The sequence below is a fragment of the Odocoileus virginianus genome, chromosome 18, assembly GCF_023699985.2.
Source record: "Odocoileus virginianus isolate 20LAN1187 ecotype Illinois chromosome 18, Ovbor_1.2, whole genome shotgun sequence".
Taxonomy (NCBI): Eukaryota; Metazoa; Chordata; class Mammalia; order Artiodactyla; family Cervidae; genus Odocoileus; species Odocoileus virginianus.
The window spans coordinates 38,936,708-38,956,503 of record NC_069691.1 but is presented as its reverse complement, the minus strand read 5'-3'; the positions used below and the strand labels follow the sequence as shown (position 1 = coordinate 38,956,503).

Below are 19,796 nucleotides of genomic sequence, written 5' to 3'. Positions count from 1 at the left end.
GTGCTAATCTCCCAATTCATCCCACCCTCTCTCCCCCACTGTGTCCACGTGTCTGTAGCCCTAGTCCTGTCCTGAAAATAGGTTCATCTGTACCATTTTTCTAGATTCCAACTTCCTTTTAAGAGGAAAGAAAAAAGAGAAAGCAACCCTCTTTTCAGATTTATAAGTGTAGAGCAAGATCTCCATTCTCTGTTTTCTCCTACCTGGAGAGGCGGTTTAGCCAAGTAACCTGGAGTTTAGGCTCTGGATTTCCACAGACATAAACCCCAAGTCTTCCTCTGCCATTGAGCTAGCTAAATGGGTGATTGTGGGTCAGAGACCACTTAAGACTTAGTTTCCTCACAGAGAAAGTGGAGATCATAATTGTAGAGTTCTCATGAGGGATAAAATGTGACAATGCAGATCAAGTGCTTAGCACCATGCTTGACAGGTAAGCGCTCCAAGAGTGTTAGCTATGAAACTATTTTATTAAGTTCTTTGGAGAGCTGTTGAGCTGTTGATGGAACAATATTTGTGTCTCCCCCAGTCTGGGTCCATCATTTTGCACAACCTCTTGGGATATAATTGACAATGGACATCATTTATATAGGATACTGGGACCCTGGAGTCATGCAACATAGCAGCCCTCCTTCTCACCTCCCACTTCTTTCTCTCTCTCTCTCTCTGTCTCTCTCTCTCTGTCTCTCTCTCTCTCTCTCTCTCACACACACACACACACACAAACTTGTACACACACATCTCTGCATGTTTTACAGTCACATAGCCCATATTTGCTTTGGGGAAATAATTTACTCCTAAGCAGGCATAACAGAAAAAAGCAAGAAGACAATCCAAAGATGTTTGGCAGGGATTTATTTGCATTTTGTGACAAACTAGGCAGAGAACTGCGGTTTCAGATCATTGGTAACCGTCAAGTACCGAGGATCTGTCTAAAGTGAACTTCTATCAGAATCAAAAGCAGGAGAAGCTAAAAAAGAAAAATGGGACATAAAAGCTGGGAACAATTAGTGAAGCAGCCCTTCTTCCTTCTTTTTATCTCGAGCAAGTCTTTATCTCAAGTCTTTTTATCTCACATCCAACAAAATCCTTGGTAGCTGGCAAAACCATAAGAAGAGAAAGCCAAGGAAAGAGGACAGCTTTGAGTCCCTTCCGTGTGACAGCTGATTAGGTCAGTAATGATCACAGAGATGTTTATCCCTGTTTTACAGATTAAAACAAACTGGTCATGCAAGTGACACCCAAATCACACAGCTAGCAAGGGGCAGAGCTTAGAACTGATATTTGTCTTTATGAAACTCTGGTATCTCCACTACCTGAGAACTTCCCAAATGTCTTTGCCAGTATCATTGCTCCTGTGATAAAAGGAGAATGAGGAAAATAAAGACATCACACCAAATGCCTCATACTTACTCCTAAATGTATTCTATGTAAAGGACTGTCCTTTATTCTGAGATTCTGCCTTTCCTGCTTATTTCCTTTTTTGGTGTTAAAAATGCCTTTTCTGGGACTTCCCTGGTGGTCCAGTGGTTAGGAATGCAACCTGCCTAATCACATGGGTTGGATCCCTAGTCTGGGAAGATCCCACGTGTCACGGAACAACTAAGCTGGTACACTGCAGCGAGAGCCACTGGAATCAGAAGACCTCGCACGGTAACAGGAGAGTAGCCCCTCCTCGCTGCAACAAGAGAAAGCTCGTGTGCAGCAATGAAGACCCAGTACAGCCAAAAATAAATACATAAGTAAACAATTTTTTAAAAATGCCTTTTATGAAATTATTGCATTGGTGAAGCTTTTTACTTATTCTTTATTTTTAATGGTTTATTTATGGCTGCGCTGTCTTTGTTGACGCATGCATCTCTAGTTTTGGCGAGCGGGGGCTATTCTTCATTGTGATGCACGGCCGTGTGGTGCTGGCTTCTCTTGTTGTGGGGCAGGGGCTCTAGAGTGCTTGGGTTCAGTAGTTGTGGCACTCAGCCTCAGCTGCTTCATGGCATGTGGGATCTTCCCAGGCCAGGGATCGAACCCATGTCTCCTGCACTGGCAGGCGGATTCTTAACCACTGGACCACCAGGGACGTCCTGGTGAGGCTTTTTAAATTGCCTTCTTGATAAAGTAAAGGAGACCATTGATGTGGATTCCCCTTGCCTAGTTTTTAAATTTTTGCTGGACTTTTGAAACCCAGAAGTTTTGCTACACTGTTTTGCTCCCTTAAAGTAAAACACGCAAGTGTTTTAAACACCTCTGTTTGCACCCTGTGATACTCCTTATAGTCTGTGGGTCTTTAAGCCATATGTGGTTCTGGCCTATGTAGCTCATCAAGCTGTGATGATGTTCAAGGATTACCTGCTCCAGATATGATAAAGGAATATTTCCTGTTTGTTCAGATTCTATCAAAAATGGTTTCTATTAAGAATTCTTTGGGAAACGTTTAAATTTCCGATTTCAGAGCCCAGCCCTGAGAGATTGATCTGTAGTGCTGGCCAGGCCCCAAATTTGAGTTTTTAGCAGCCTTTGAGAGGATGCTAACTCTGCTCATCTGGGAATAATACTTTCAGGAACTATCATAGAAAGGCACTGGATCATATGAAATTATCTCTTCTCTGCACTGAGAATTCTTTGTTCTTTCCATTGAGATATGGCATCATGTCAAGCTCAATTTTGTGAGTTATAGAAGATTTCTACATTCATTTCTGATTACAGTATTGGAGAAGAACCATCTGATTTGCTTCAAGCACTTCCTTCCAAAATCAATTTAAGTGAAATTAATCTTTTTTTTTTTTTAAAGAGACTCGTTTCCTAAATTTGAAATCACTTTTATGCCTAACTAAACATATGATACATCCAAGTCGAATCCTCGGCCCGATGGAAAGTCTCCATCCTGTATGTGACATCCGTCACTTACCATGGAACTAAAGGCTTTAAATTCCACTTCTCAACAGATTTTTCTTCTGTGCAAATCAGTTGAGAAACTCTTTTTTTTTTTTGGATTATACTTCGGATACTTGGTATAAACTTACTTTTATTAAAACACTTTAATAATTTATGGTTTCCAAATGTTTTTCTGCCATCCCTGTTTTCATATGAACAGCCTGCTTCCAACAATAATGTAGTTCTTTACATGAAGGGATTACTGGCCCAGGAGAGATGAATCAGATGAGCTGGGGCTCGACTGTAGCTAAAAAAGCCCTGCTCCCTTCCCCAGGAGAAGTTATTAGCGCTACCCACCATACCCCAGCCTATATGCATTCAAATACGCTTTCATCGAGAGCACAGGTCCTGTCAAGAGTCGCGAAAGATCGCTGTTGAAGAATCGGCTGAGATGAGAGCAGATCGGAGCAGCGGCTCAGAAGAGAACACGCTCAGCCCCTTGTCATGCCGTGACCTGAGCACATGTCCCCAGAGTTCTCTTCCTCCCAGTTCAGACCTCTTTCCGGAAGGAAGTAGGTGTGACTACAGGGCGCGTGTCTGCTGCGCTGCTTCTTTGTCTTCTACGAAGTGGAGCCTTCGACTCACTCGTGCCTCAGAACTCCTCCTGGACTCCCTTCGACACCTTTATCTTAACCCGGCTGCAGTGCTTGCCCTCAGTTCTGTGTGGTGTATCACGCCCTGAGCCATATATTATGCTCCCACTCCAGTCTTCTTGCCTGGAGAATTCCATGGACAGAGGAGCCTGGCGGGCTACAGTCCACGGGGTCACAGAGTCGGACTCGACCTAGCGACTAAACAGTGACAGTGACAGGATCCAGCACGGAGCCCAGGCGTGACAATCAGACTGTCCTGAGTTTAAAGCCCCTCTTTACCACCTACTGTGGGAACCTGGGCATGAGACATTATCTTGCAACTCAATTTTAGCATCTGTAAGTGAGAATAATAATTATTCTACATAGTGTTAGATAATGCTTGTGAAATATCACAGTGTCTGGCACATAAATAGTACCAGTGATTAAATTATTTGAAATATTATTTAGAGAAGTGGTACACTTTTCTCTTCCACTTCCACTGCACATAACAACTTTGATTTTTTTCCCTTAGTGGGTGCTTAGAGTGAGTCAGTCAGTTCAGTCACTCAGTCGTGTCCGACTCTGCAATCCCATGAACCGCAGCACACCGGCCCTCCCTGTCCATCACCAACTCCTGGAGTTTACTCAAACTCATGTCCATCTAGTTGGTGATGCCATCCAACCATCTCATCCTCCATCATCCCCTTCTCCTCCTGCCCTCAATCTTTCCCAGCATCAGGGTCTTTTCAAATGAGTCGGCTCTTCACGTCAGATGGCCAAAGGATTGGAGTTTCAGCTTCAGCATCAGTCCTTCCAATGAACACCCAGGACTGATTTCCTTTAGGATGGACTGGTTGGATCTCCTTGCAGACCAAGGGACTCTCAAGAGTCTTCCCCAACACCACAGCTCAAAAGCATCAATTCTTTGGTGCTCAGCTTTCTTTATAGTCCAACTCACATCCATACATGACTACTGGAAAAACCATAGCCTTGACTAGATGGACCTTTGTTGACAAAGTAATGTCTCTGCTTTTTAATGTGCTGTCTAGGCTGTCTATGTTGGTCATCGGAGAAGGAAATGGCAACCCACTCCAGTGTTCTTGCCTGGAAAATCCCATGGACGAAGCAGCCTGGTGGGCTGCAGTCCATGGCGTCACACAGAGTCGGAAATGACTGAAGCGACTTAGCAGCAGCAGCAGGTTGGTCATAACTTTCCTTCCAAGGAGTAAGGGTCATAAAAAATTCTGAGGCCACATCCAGGTATAAGGGGGATAGACTAGAGACCAGAAGGACCTTAAGGGTGATAATGCATTCAAGTCCTTCATGTATTGATCATCTCCTATGTACCAAGCCCTGCAGTGTCCATGTGTATACATTGACAAGCGAACACAGACATGCCCTGGGAGGCTTCAGACTAGTGGAGAAACAAGGTTAAAAACAAGTAAACCAGAAAATAAAGGTAAAAAACAACCAGTGGTAGAGAGTGCTGGGAAGAAAACCTTCAGATCCTAGCTACAGAGAATAAAGGTGGAAACAGAAATCTTCATTCGAAAGAGTGGTCAGAGGAAGTATCTGCAAAAGAGTTATGAAAAGAGGGATGGGACATGTGTTCCAGGCAGCAGGAGCAGAACCTGAAGTAGAAAAGATCTCGACACTGTCAAGGAATTGACAAGATGCTTGATGGAGTATAATCGGGAGGGAAAGTGAACAAGTTGAGGTGGGAGAGGTAGGCAGGAGCCGATCACACAGAGCACTAGTTCTCAAACTTCAGTTGCCCAGAGAGCTTGTTAAAACTCTGATTTCAGGGTCCCACCCCCAGAGTTTCTCATCCAGTAGGTCTGGAGTGGCACCTGGGAATGTGCATTTCTGAGCAAGTTCCAGGTGCCGATGCTGCTGGTCTGGGGACCGCTCTTTGAGAACCCCTCCTATAAGACTTCTTCAGGCTATGGTCAGCGTTTTGAATTTTATTTGAAGCATTAGTGGTAAGCTATCAAAGGATGTCAAGAGTCTTAAGCTTTAATTATCATTGTTTTTAATGATTACTCAGACCATTGTATGGAAGATTAATTAGAAACTGTCAAAAATGAAAAATGAGGAGGCCATGGAGACAGTTATTCACAGGGGTCAGGCAAGGTCAGTGGCAGTCGAGAGGGGAGGAGGCACTCAAGATCTGTCTAGCGGGATTTCCCTGGGGGCCCAGTGGTTAAGGCTTCACCTTCCAGAGCAGGGGCTGCGAGTTTGATCACTGTTCGGGGAGGTAGGATCACGCATGCCTCGCAGCCAAAAAACCAAAACATGAAATGGAAGCAGTATTGTAACAGCTTCAATAAAGACTTAAAAATGATTCACGTCCAAAAAAAAAAAAAAAGACAAGAAATTAAAAGGATCTTTGTAGAGGTGGCAGCAGATGGGTGAGGGAAGGAGAAGTGGTGAGTGCGGCTTGGGTTTCTGGCTAGCCAAGACATTTACTGAAATGGGTAAGATCGGGGCAGGAACATGTTTGGAAGGAGAAGAAAGAAGTTCACTGGACATGCTTTGGACATGTTAAATTTGAAAAAGAACCGCTCCAAAGGCTCAGAACCTAGCATGTGCAGATGCTTCGGTGCTTGAACTAAAAGTACTGAAGGTAACAGCCTTCTGGTCAGTGCTAAAATAAAACTCTATGGGTGCCTGGGGACCCAGCCCATTCCTCAGCCTTCTCTCTGCATGAACCAGGAGTGCTTGGCAGTAAATTACTCCTGCACTATAGGAGTAGCATCCCCTGAAAGTCACTGTGAACTAGATCAGGTAACTTTGTAAACTAGATTATTTTTTGGGTAGCTGAAGGTTAACACCGTATCCAGTCAAAGTGGAAGCTTACAGTCTACCCAAGATTTACCTTAACACAGGGTTTCTTTGGCAACTATTGATCATTTTTTTGCTGCGGCAGTGTAGGTTTAGGTGTTTATCAGCGTCTCTGACCTCCCCCAATGATGACAACCCAAAATGCCTCCAGACATTGCCAGATGTCCCGTGAGGTGAAAAATCACCTCCAGTTAAGAAGCACTGCCCTTAGAGGACATATTCTTCAACATATTAACCCCATTGTGGTACCTCTTGCCACAGGACAAACTGTATTCCCCATTGCTAAGTCGCTTCAGTTGTGTCCAACTCTTTGTGACCCCATGGAACTATAACGCCCTGGCTCCACTGTCCATGGAATTTTTCAGGCAAGAATACTGGAGTGGGTTGCCATGCCCTTCTCCAGGGGATCTTCCTGGCCCAGGGATCGAACCTGTGTCTCTTACATCTCCTGCCTTGGCAGGTGTGTTTTTTTGTTGTTGTTGTTGTTGTTTTTACCACTAATACCACCTGGGAAACCCGTATTCCCCACTGACTATACCTTTTTCTATCCTGGCCTCTCAGAACTCACTGTCTTTCAAGGTGACTTTCAGTCAATCTGAAATGTTAATATGGTCATTGATTAAACCGGATGCTATAATCATCTTCTGGAGAATGATCGCAGGCTTAAAGTGTTCCTGTTAATGTTGTTGATGGGCAGCCTGTAGGAGAAAGAATGGGAGAGTCTGATGAAAATTATGATAATGATAAATCTAATGGTAATAGCTGCTGCTAACATATATGTGCCATAGACATAGATCTAAATACTTCAAAAATATTAACTCATTTAATCCTCATAGCAGCATTGTGACTTTGGTAGCATTATTATCATTCCCATTATACAGATGAGGGAACTGTGGTGTAGAGACTTAGACAAGATCACACAGTAGTTAAGTAACAGCTGGATTCAGATCCAGAAACTCTAACCACCCACCCCTCCCCCCACCCCCATGTCCAGCCTCATAATGATGGGAGAGAATATGGTGGGAATTCTCTGCTCTGCCTGCTAAGATGCATCACCTATAATCTTCAGAATTAATTATATGTCTAAATTTATAAAATCCATTCAGTAGAAAATTCCCACAAGTTTAAAATATTTGAGAAATTGTGATTTCCACTCATGATAAATCATTGTAAAAAGTAAATCAAATAAACAATCATTGATTTATTCATCCATTTACCCCCTCTCATTCTGTTTAGAGGAGGCGTCTAACTTCAGTGTTCTTAACAAGCGCACTTTCAGGCCACAAATTTCATTCAGTCCCAGGGACTCATTTTCACAGACTTGTAACTGTATTTCTGGTACCCAGAAGCAACCCTGCCACTTTTTGTTGCTATTTCCAAGCTGTGTAGAGAAGCCAATGCAAACGTTTCCATCACTGTGGCAACTGCAGGCAGCTGTGAAATTACAGGTGTGCTGAGTTTTTGTGATTTAGGAGGGTGGAATGCTCACAGTCTTTCCACAAACTCCTCCAGGAGCGGATCAGTTGCAGAGGGAACTGTGCTTAGATGAAGGATGGACCATGAGACACAGCGAACTGATTCATTCGATGCTGCCTTGGCCCCTGGGGAGATAAGCTCATGACATTTCCCTTCAAAACATGTTCTGAAATGCAATTCCTGTAGCTAATGAAACATCAGTGAAACGCAGGCTGACTGGGCCTTCAGGGCTGTCAAGAATGTGATGACAGTTGATACAGGGTTATACCTGACCCCATTTGTGCTACATTGATAGATTCTGAAATTTCTTGGGAAAGAGCTTCCATCTGGTGAATTTCTCCAAGGAGAGAAGTTTCTTGCATTGATGCATCCTACGATCCCCCCCCCCCCCAAAAAAAAAAATTCATGCTGTTCTTATGAAAATAGAAAATTGCCATCAGCACAATAGTTGCTTCAGCCTGCTCTTGTGTTCATTTTGATGAGCTTTGGTTCCAGATCCAGTCCATCCAATTCTGGTGGTGAAGGGACATTTCCTTGGGCTTTGTTAAGCCGATCCTCTCAGAGGTGTCACTAGTATTGACAATAATACTAAAAATGGCCAAGAAGTATCAGGCACTCGCATACTAAGTCACTTCAGTTGTGCCCAATTCTTTGCACCCCATGGAATGTGTAGCCCGCCAGGCTCCTCTGTCCATGGGATTCTCTAGGCAAGAATGCTGGAGTGGGTTGCCATGCCCTCCTCCAGGGGATCTTCCCCACCCAGGGATCAAATCCGAGTCTCTTATGTCTCCTTCATTGGCAGGCGGGTATTTTACCACTAGCGCCATGTAGGAAGCCCTATTTGGTACTTAGTTACTGTGTTATCACTTTATATGGATACTTCAACGCCTCAATCCCATGAGATGGGAACAGTCACTGCCCCCTGATTTATGGTTGAGAAAATACAGGCTTAAAGCGAGAAGTCACCTGCCCCAAATCACAAATGAGGCAGCAGTAGGCCCAGGACTTGAACTTCAAGTACATTCTTGGACACCCAGCGCCTGCTTCATGCTGCTTCCCACACATGACCATCATGTGGCTAAGGAAATGCAGCAGCTGCATGGACTGTCAGTGTTTGTCTTGGGCCCATCTGTACAGTAGTTAGGTGTCTGGAGCTTGCAAGGTTGAAAACCTTTCTAGGTCCAGAGGCACCTTCCCCAAATAATTGGCACCAGAAGCATCCAAACGTCAAGGTGCCCTGGGGCTTATTCTGACAGCTGCTGCAGCAAACTGTCTACGGAACAAGTAGATGCTTGAGGCACAGGCCTGGCCAGTCAGAGCTTGATCTTACTTAGAGCTCTCAGCAAACAATGAACCATAAGTGCATCTCCTCTGCCAGAACCCATTAGGGCCATCAACATTGGCATCTGTCTTTGCATGCTTAGTAGGAGTCGGGTTCCTGGACCAGTCCTGCAGAAAGGACCTTCGTGGCCTCCCAGGGGTTTGTCAACATCAGGAAACGAAGTCTCCCAACAGCTCTCCCTGCCAAGAAACATAAAGAACAGATCAAAGTAGAGTTACCTGATTTGGCAGGGAGGGGATGAACGAAGGAGAGGGCGACTGAGCCAGACAGAACCCCATTTCTCAGCTTGTCACCGCTGCACACCCCACTGCAGCCCCTCTGGCACCATTATAACACCTGCAGGATACAGTTTCAAAACCACCCTCAGTCCCATCCTACTTCCTTGATCTTATTAACTCCATACTGACACTGTCTCACGGTGCCTAGCACACAGCCTGACACGCTGGAAGTGGTGAATACATTTTTTATTGAGTTAACATGAATCAGGGGAGAAGATGTCACTGTTCTTTTGAATCTCCTAGTTTGCTTTTTAAAAATGTTATGTGAATATAAGAAGTCAGGGGAGTGTGGTAAATCCTATGGAGGAAACTCCACTGGAAAACACCTTTAGGGAAATATATTCTGCCTTCATTTTCTCCCTTTTCCTCCTCTTTGTGTCCTGCTCACTTGCCCTGCGGCAGGTCTCCTCAACAGTAATTAAACCGTCTTGAAAATGAAAGTAAAAGTCGCTCGGTCGTGTCTGACTTTGCAACCCTATAGACTGTAGCTTGCCAGACTCCTTTGTCCATGGGTTTCTCCAGACAAGAATACTGGAGTGGGTTGCCATTCCCTTCTCCAGGGGATCTTCCCAACCCAGGGATCAAACCCAGGTCTCCCTGATTGCAGGCAGATTCTTTATCGTCTGAGCCACCAGGAAAGGTCTTGGCTTGATGCTTATTTCTAGGGCAAGATGCCTGTCTTCGTTCTTAGCAGTCTACAGATCCTCATCCTGCTTGCTCTTGACGAGGGCTGCCTGATCAACCTTCGTGTCCTGTGAGACGTGATCTCACAGAGGGGCTGGAAGCAGGGGCTGCTGGCTGAGAACCAGGCTCAGCCTCTCTCCTTCCCCTAGTGAAGAAACAGGCTGTGTCATGAAGGAACACACCCAGGAACAGGCTGTGTCACGTGGCCAGGATGCACCTCGGCTTCAGATGCTACTGCCAGGACAGTGTGGGGGATGCACTAGGGAGATCTTGGCAAGCCTGGGGGAAGCTTCCGTCCACACTCAGATGTGCCAGGGTAATGCTGGAGGGAGGTGTTGATGGAGGGAGCGTGGCCTTCACTGTTTTTTCCTATGGAAGAATGCAGAACAGTTGTTTCAGTGGGAGTGATTTTATTGCCAAGTGACCAGGTTGTTTTTTTTTTTTTTTAATCAGTCCAGTGAGGTGTGAGCAGCTAGTTGCCAAGATGAATGGACTGAGATCGCTCGGGTTGTTGAGCTCTGAAAGAACAGGATCTCCCAGTTCCGTTCCTGGAAGTAACCCTGAGTGTCGGCATGTCAGCTACTGATCCATGTCTTAGCTCAGGCAGGGTGCACCCAGAACATCCATGACAAGTATACGGCTTGCTTCTATCTTTATTGGTTTTTTTAAAAGTTACTGAAATTAGACCTAGTCTCTTTTCCACTCCTAACCAGCTCTGTGGTTTTGGCCAAGTCACTGATTTCTAATATTTGGGTTTCCCTGGTAGCTTAGCTGGTAAAGAATCTGTCGGCAATGCAGAAGACCCAGTTTGACTCCTGGGTCTGGAAGATCCCCTGGAGAAGGGACAGGCTACCCACTCCAGTATTCTTGGGTTTCCCTGGTGGGTCAGACGGTAAAGAATCTGTCTGCAATGCGGGAGACTGGGGTTCGATCTCTGGGTTGGGAAGGTTCCCTGGAGGAGGGCATGGCAACCCAGTCCAGTATTCTTGCTTAGGGAATCCCCATGGACAGAAGAGCCTGGCGAGCTACAGCTCATAGGTCAAAAAGAGTCAGACAGGACGGAGAGACTAAGCCAGCACAGTGCATAGACTTAGGAAATGAAAAGCAAAAAAACATAGTGTCTGGGATGGTAGCTTTTCCAGAGCAGTGTTTTGGAAATTTGAGTGTTCTTATTTTGGAAACAGACTTGGGCTTCTGTTGGTGATCCTGCCACCCACCAGGTGAGTTTCTATTTTCTCATCAGGAAAGTGGGAATAATTATCCCCTGCTTGCAGGCAAGTCAAAATTTAATTGAGCATTTTCAATATTCCCCAAAGCTTCTATTATATAGGAAAGGGTTCTGTGGCCAATTAGGTTTAGGAAGCCCTGAATTAAAAATAGCAGGTTTCTTTAGTGTTGAATTTCTCAGAGCCTTTATAATGCTTATGTACATCAGAAAATTTCCTGTAAAGGAATGGAGTGAACAACATTTTCTTTAATTCTGGAACCCTTTAAATTATTTTAAGGAACATCTAACTATATGAGGACAAACTTTAGGGCACACTGGATAATATATGTAAATTTAAGCTCAGGCCAGTATATGGTAAAAACTTTGAGTAATTGTAACCATTTATTGGGTGCCCACTATGTTTTGGGTAGAGTAGGTAGCACTAGTGGTAAAGAACCCGGCTGCCAAAGCAGGAGATGTAAGAGACCCAGGTTTGATCCCTGGGTTGGGAAGATCCCCTGGAGGAGGAAATGGCAACCCACTCCAGTATTCTTGCCTGGAGAATCCCATGGACAGAGGACCCTGGCGGGCTACAGCCCATATGGTTGCAAAGAGTCAGACAGAACTAAAGCAACTTAGCACAGCACAGTATAAGTAACAAATCAAGAATGCAATCTGCCAGCATGTGAGCAGGAGATGTATATATGTGCCTGTTTCCCAGACACTCTTCATTTTTTTAAGCATAAAAAATACATTAAAAAAAATACATTTATTTATTCTGGCTGTGGTGGGCCTTTGTTGTTGCACACAGGCTTTGTTTCGCTATGGCGGATAGGCTTCTCTTGTTGTTCGGGCTTTAGTAGCTGTGGCACACAGACATCCCCAGATACTCATTAAAGGTACCAGCTAGTGTACTAGATTTACAGAAGCACTCTGTCTTGATTAAAAAGGAAAATAATCAACTTCCACGGTTAGGTGTCCTTCTACACCCAACACCCACGTATGAACAACATGCTCACCCTCCTGGACGTGACTCTGGAGGCTCCACGGCCTGTCCTGTCCACCCCTTTGAAAGGCTATCTCACTTCTCTCAGGCAACCTCTGTCAATCACTGTTGTTTGTCTAATGACTTGAAATCATCGGAGCCCGAGTTTGAATCCCCAAACCTCCACTTCCTGCCCCTGTAACCTTAGATACACTATCGATGTTGCAGTTTCTCCAACTGTAAAACTTGGACTCCACCCACATCATAAAGATCAGAATGAGACAGAGAGATGAAATGAGAAAGCTTCGGCACCACGCTCTGTAGTGAAAGCATCAGCGTATATGAATTTCTTTCATCCTTATGGAGTCCTGTGGGGGAGGTTCTCTAAATACCTCCAGGGCACCCCGAGGTCACATAACTCGTCCACGTGCCCATGTGCGGGCGGACATGAATGTGGGCCGACTGGGTTCTGGATCCAGGCCCTTGCTGCATCAGCTTCCTGCACTTTCCTGTGAAGGACCTGAGTGGTGCCTGACACATGGTGAAATTGATGCCCACTTTCTTCTCCCTCCACATGCGTTTCATCTGCTCAACTGTTACCTCTTACCATATTAATCAATGTTTTCTCCCCTCCCCCTGGACCTTGCATAATAAAGTTTTACTTGTTTAATAGTAGCTTAACACATAAAGACCACAGGGCACCAAGTTCTGGAAGTTCGTGATATTGTTGTGGAGCTCTGAATAGGATTGGGTGTTGGGTAATGGGGGTCACTGGTCATGTCAAATCCCTGGGGAACTGCAGGAAGCACCTTTTTTCTGCCATCTACTCTGTAGTGAATAACATTATAAGTGGACCCTGCATATGGTGGCTGGATTCAGGATTTGAGCCACTGGGGAAAATAAAGTTGACATTAATTGAAATGAAAGGACTATTTTCAGAGATTTCTGGGATCCCACTGTTTCTGTGGACAATAGGAAGGTGTTGGTCCAAAGAAATATCTCCCAACAATAAAGAAAATTTTTGTTGGAAAAAAAAAGTGACCCTTGATATCCCTTCATCTCCCATGGCACTTTGGAGAACCACAGATCTCTACAGGTTTGCACGTGTCAGGTTTGTGTTATGTCCTGGGAGGGCAGGGTCCAGGGAATTCTTGATCTTTTCTTTTCTCAGCTCAGGTAGGAGCCAAGGAGCTCTGCGTGGGAATCAACTTGAAGGAACTCTTAATGGGCCAGGTTCCTCTGTCCATGGGGCTTGGACAGAGGAGAGTTGGGGACTCAGGGAATGGTTGGCCTTGATCTTCTGAACAATATACAGGCCTCCCAGCTTCCAGGTGCAAAGAGGAAATCAGGGCACTGGGAATAGCATTTGAATCTGTGCCATGTGTTATGGGGAGCCTGGGAATTTAAGCAGAAGTCCTTGTAGATAGAGAATTGATTTGCTATCCTTTTATTTATTTGGCTGCATTGGGTCTTAGTTGCGACATGCAGAATCTTTCACTGCAGCACTCGGAGTCTCCAGTTTGGCTCATGCACTCCAGAGTGCAAGGACTCAGTAGTTGTGGCCCATAGGCTTAGTTGCCCCACAGCATGTGGGATCTTTGTTCCCTGACCAGAGATTGAACCTGCATCCCCTACATTGCAAAGCAGATTCTTAACCTCTGGACCACCAGGGAAGTCCCTTGATTTGCTATCTTAAGCAGTGGGTATCCAGCCACACAGCTAGGTAACTTTGAGACCTTCAACTTTTTTGGCTTATTTTATTCATCACATTTTAAGGCAGACCAGGCATTGATGTGATATTAATACAAAGTGGGAGCAGTAATAACAAATAAGAACACTTAGAGTGCCAGTCACTCCACCAAACTATCAGATTGCCCAATTAACCTATGAAAAAGTTGAGGTTCAGAAAGATGAAGTCATGGGATCAAGGCCTCGGGGTTGGAACAAAGGGCATCAAAAGTATGAACCCAGGGCTTTCTGACCCCAAGGCTTCAGACTCGAGAACACCAACTCCTATCAAGTTATGTCCAACCCTCACCAGTTTCACATGGTCTTCTCATGGACCTGGAACATTCTGGGGCCATAGCTGAAAGGCAAACATCTTTAATTCCATCACAAACCAGGCAGTGCCATGAGGGGCCCAGCCTGGGTTCAGCTGCTTGAAGTGGCTGTTCTGCCCAGACACCAGCTGTCTGCCTCTGGCTCTGTTTGCAGAGGCACTTGGTGGGGACGGCGAGGGACCCGTCTCATGCCAGGATGTGCAGAGAATGAGGCAGCTTCCCAGACACTCAGCAGGGACAGACTTAGAGCCCCAGGCCTCTGGGGAAGAGGTGTCCGCCCGTTAGCAGTCCTCGGATCAGCATGGGCTGGGGAAGCAACCCTAAGAGGAGACAGCCGCCTATTTCACTGGGAAATAGCGTCTCAGAACAATAGAATGTTACATCTGGAAAGGAACTTCAAAGTCGCCCAGTTTTGGCAAGTGAAATGGATGGAGAGATGGGAGAGGAGATCTCTCATTCCTCCCACTAGCCCAGCGGCGCCTCAGCCCCTGCCATGAGGAGTCTGAGACACTCTGATCTCAGCTACACCTCGTGGATGTTCACTGGGGTCCTGAAACCTCCACAAGTTCATCAGACTTCTCCGAAGTTCACCCTGATTGATTGTGACCCTGGTGGGAGGTTGTGTCCTGGTTTCCCAGGTGATTTCTGGGTTTATGACATTGACATTGGCTCCGCCTCTTCCCAACCCCAGGTTGAATTGAGCTTCCTTAAGGCAGAGGGAAAAACCCCAGACGTCTCTACTGGTTGACCCCATTCAAGCTGTTGCAACTCTTTCCTGTGATTTTTATTTATCTATTTTTAAAAGTTTTGTTTATCCTATTCATTCATTTCTCTTCGTTGCTGTACACAGACATTCTCCAGTTTCGGTGAGGGGCTCCTCTCTAGTTGCAGATCTCGGCTTCTTATTGCGATGGCTTCTCTTGCTGAGAAGTGTGGGTCTAGCGCATGCACATGAGCTCAGTAGTTGCCGCACACAGGGTTAGCCGCCCCAGAGCATGTGGAATCTTCCTGGCCTAAGAATCGAACCTGTGTCGCCTGCCTTAGCAGGCGGGTTTTTAACCACGGCACCACCAGGGAAGTCCCTTTCTGTGACTTTTTAAACCAGTTTTCCTAACAAAGGGTTAGAAACTTTGAGAGAAAGGATCATTAAACAGCAAGAAGAGCTTAAGGACCTTGGACTGGAAGCAAGAACAAGAGTGATTATTCTGGGGGTACTGGGGTGCTTAGAAGACCACCTCCACTCTAGATATTTTGCCCAGAGTCAGCCTTAATAAGAGGGTTAGTTTAGTAGAGCGCTTACCCGGGAAAGTCCTCAGGGAGTTCAGCACACAGAATGCAAAGATCCCATATGCTAAGGCTGAGGTGACCCAGAAGGAGGAAATAGAACATAGGTGATTGAGCAAGCGTCTGCACTAACGTTGCACTCCTGGTGCTGAAGCTGGCCTCCAGACTACGTGGTGGGTGAGGATCTGGACAAGGTAGAGCAGGTGACCCGGCTTTTCCCAGAAAGGTGTGGGTGGGCTCGGTTGAATTAGCACATCAGGCGTTTCACTGGGGTTAATGTTTTAACTGAGTGTCAATATACTTAATGTCATTTTGTTTGAACATTCCATGACCCAATAAAACTGTTTTTAATGAGCGTGGTTTGTTTTGGTTTGGTTTTGAATGAAGGAATGGCAGTAGGAATTACTGGGGTGAATTCGTGCTGTGTTGAAAAAACTTCAAATTTTAAAAACCAAATATAATACAAAAATATAAAACCAAAGAAATCTAGACTTTATACCATGAGAGTTTTGTGATACTTTTAGTCCTCATAGTCATTTCGTGGTCTAAGAATCTATTTCACTTTGTTGTTGTTGTTGTTGTTAAGCTTTGTATTTTTTTGACTGTGTTGGGTCTTAGTTGTGACATTCAGGCTCTCCAGTCATGGCGCATGGGCTTAGTTGCTCTGTAGCATGTGGGATCTTAGTTCCCCTACCAGAGATCAAACCCGAATCTCCTGCATCACAAAGTGGATTCTTAACCACTGGACCAGCGGGGAAGTCCTTACTTCACTTCTTGGTGAGTTCTGTGCTGTGGAATTTTTGTGACTTGGGAGATCAACCGCTGGTGGGTTTTATTCAGAACCTGCCTAGGACTGGATGGCTTTGAATCAGGTCACGTTTGGTTCCTTCTCCTGATGAGGAGTAAAGGTTTATAGCCAGCCTGCCTAGATTCACGGCCCAGCTCCTTCACTTCCTTGTGGCATGACTGTGGACAGGGAACTTAATCTTTCTCATCTGTGAAATGGGCATGGTGGCAGCGCCTGCCTTGTGGAGTAGTTTGTGAGATAATGCACCAGCTGTGGATCAGAGTAAACCCTTAAACGATAAACCCAGTAAACCCAGTAAATGATAGCTGGTATCGTCGTCACTGTTAACACCAGCGCTGACATCCCACAGCTGGCCCTCTCTTACCATGCGGTTGCTGTGGTCATAGGATCTCGGATTTGGACAGCCCAGCAATTCCCAAAAGCTGCATTAGAATCTCCAAAGGTACTTTTAAAAATTAGCTAGTCCTGAGAAGCCCGCGAGACCCAGAGAGTCAGAAAGGGGACTGGGAGTCTGTCCTGTTAACAAATGCAGGTGACTGTCATATGCAGCCAGTGGTGGAAACCACCTTCTCTTACCTGGGTCCTCTCTCTAACACTAGCAAGTGGCCTCTACTTGAACATCTCCCTGCATGGGGAACTCACCACCACCCTGGACCATGAATCCCACTTTTGGACATCTCTGACAACACAACTATTTGCCCTCCCATTGATCTAAAGAAGGAAGGGACCGCCTCCAGCCACAGAAAGAGATAGCATAAAGTGGTGGGAAGAGAACAGACTTCGAAGTCAGAAAGAAATTCTTGAATTCTTCTCCCACACCTGTAAGCTTTGTGGCCCAGGGTGAGTGGTTTGCTGTTTTCTTCCCCCTTTCGTTTCCCAAATGACAGGTTTTCAGTGTTTAAATATGATGTTTCCAGTTTTCTTCTGGCCTCTAGACATCATTAAGACCTCAGTTTCCCTTATCACTTTATGATCAGGCTTATAATTCCTGCCCAGTCATATAATTCCTAAAGAGGCATATGTTCTCCGGGTGTGGTTCTGGGTCAGGGAGTGAATTAGGGCTGGCAGGGGCTGGGAGGGGCTGGAATTTATTTCCAATAGTTCTTTCTCCCCATTTCTCCTTTTTGTTTCTCAGAATTAGCAGGAAATCGGTGAATTGAAAACAAGAAATTGCCTTTAAAATACCGTTGCTGTAGGACTTCTATTCTCAATATATGTTTGGATATATGTTTTGTTCTTGTTCAGTAGCTCACTCGTGTCTGAGTAACTGTGACCCCGTGGACTGCAGCACATCAGGCTTCCCTGTCCTTCAGTGTCTCCCAGAGTTTGCTCAAACTCATGTCCATTGAGTCGGTGATGCCATCCAACCATCTCATCCTCTGTTGTCCCCTTCTCCTCCTGCCTTCAATCTTTCTCAGCATCAGGGTCTTTTCCAATGAGTCAGTTCTTTGCATCAGGTGGCCAAAGTATTGGAGTTTCAGCTTCAGCATCAGTCCTTCCAATGAATATTCAGGGCTGATTTCATACTGTACCACCAGGGAAATCTAGAATGAATTACTTTTGTTATCTTCTCTCTCTCTGTCTGCCTCCTTCAATCATGTGTCTCAGGATATTTGTTTATCAATCAATCCTGGCTTATTTCAAATTTTAGTAACTCTGAAAAATGACCTGATAGTTTTCTATTTATAAGAAAATAGGCTTTTCAATATAAATATTAAATACACTTTGAGGAGATGCTTCTTTCCCAGTATGAGTGAGAAGTTAGTAGAAAGATGCATCAGAGGTCTGCCAGGTGTGAAGAGTTAAATAGGTATTAATTTTCACTGCAGCCTTATGGCCTTGGACATGTCAAGGTTAAACATGGGCGTATAGCACTTCCCTGGGGAATCTTCCCATAGAACAATGGTTTTCAGACTGTGACTCAAGGGCTATTGCCTTGGAATGGGAGAAGAAGGGGAACCCAAGCAGGCAAAGCACCACCTCTACATTCTATGGTCATTTGTTCACTTTTTCACTCAACAAATACTCATAGAAAACCCCTATATTCTTGTTTTTTCCTTTTTTCACTTTTTATTTTATATTGGGGTATAGCCAATTAACAGTGAACAGTGTGAACAGTAAACAGTGAACAGTGAAGGGACCCAGCCATATATATACATGTATCCATTCTCCCCTGAATTCTCCCATCCAGGCCGCCACATAACATTGAGCAGAGTTCCCTGTGCTATTCAGTAGGTCCTTGCTGGTTGTCCACTTTAAATATAGCCATGTGTACATGTCCATCCCAAACTCCCTAACTATCCCTACCTCCCTTGATCCCCCTGGCAACTGTAAGTTCGAGAAAACCCCCGTTTTCTGGCGTGTGTTTGATGCCAGGGATATAACTGTGAACAGGAAGTGATATTCCTTGACATTTCAAAATTTTCATTCTAATGGGAGACTAAAAAAGTGACAGTTACAAGACAATAGTGAGTGTAATCCTGGGAAAAGTTCAGGGTGTTATAGTTTGCCTAACTAGAACTAAGGGTGAGGAGAACAAGCCAAAGAAAGTGATACTTACTTGAGTCTTGAATAACAAATGAGTTATCCACACAAAAAGGGGAAGCCGAGGAGGAGGGTTTCCATCTACCAACTCTACGGTATATGCCAAGGCCCAGAAGTGAGGGAATGGATCTTAGCTCTGGAGGGCTGGGTATTAGATGCAAGTTGGGAGGATCCAGAGGTAATAATGGAAACATGCAGGCTTATAAAACCAGAGAGTGTCTTGCCTGCCCTGTTAAATAGCTCCGATTTTACCTTGTAGCAGGTTTTTTTGTTTTATTAGTTGCTAGGTTGTATAGGATTCTTCTATCTTGAAGGAGCTGAAGCAGTCAGAAGCTGTTGTAGGGTTTTGTGTGGAAAGAAGACACCTTGGTTAGAGTTGTGTTTGAGGAAGATCCTCCATCTGCCTGGTGGAGACTGGAGCAATCCCAGGGTGGAGGAAGGAACCCCACTAAGGGGAGCCGCAGTGAGCCGGGCAGGAGGTGTTGGCGGCTGGAGACAGGGAAGAGGCAATGGGGTTGGAGAGAAGTTTACAGGTTAGAAACTGCTTGGACACGATTTGGTATTTTCTGTATGTGTGTGGGGGTGTGTGTGTGTTGCGGAGGGGGGGGGGTTGTATCTCTCTGCGTTTTTTAAAAATGTAACCATAGTTGTTGATCAGTATATCAATATACAATATTGTGTTAGTTTCAGATGTACAGCTTCAGCTTCTTTTCTAAGATAGGATGTTAGAAGATACTGAATATAGACCCCAGTGCTATACAGGAAATCTTTATTGGGTATCCAT

The 19,796-nt window shown here is 45.1% G+C and overlaps 1 protein-coding gene and 1 long non-coding RNA gene across 4 annotated transcripts in view; one reads left to right on the top strand and one right to left on the bottom strand.

Moving 5' to 3' along the window:
• MOB3B (MOB kinase activator 3B) overlaps nt 1–19,796 on the top strand; it is a 239,334-nt gene that overhangs the window by 144,546 nt on the left and 74,992 nt on the right. The window lies entirely within an intron of this gene.
• LOC139039511 (uncharacterized) lies at nt 7,526–15,832 on the bottom strand. The gene is made up of 2 exons (XR_011492819.1): nt 15,677–15,832; nt 7,526–9,341 (listed from the first exon to the last, which is right to left on the bottom strand). It is a non-coding gene; the product is annotated as an uncharacterized lncRNA (long non-coding RNA).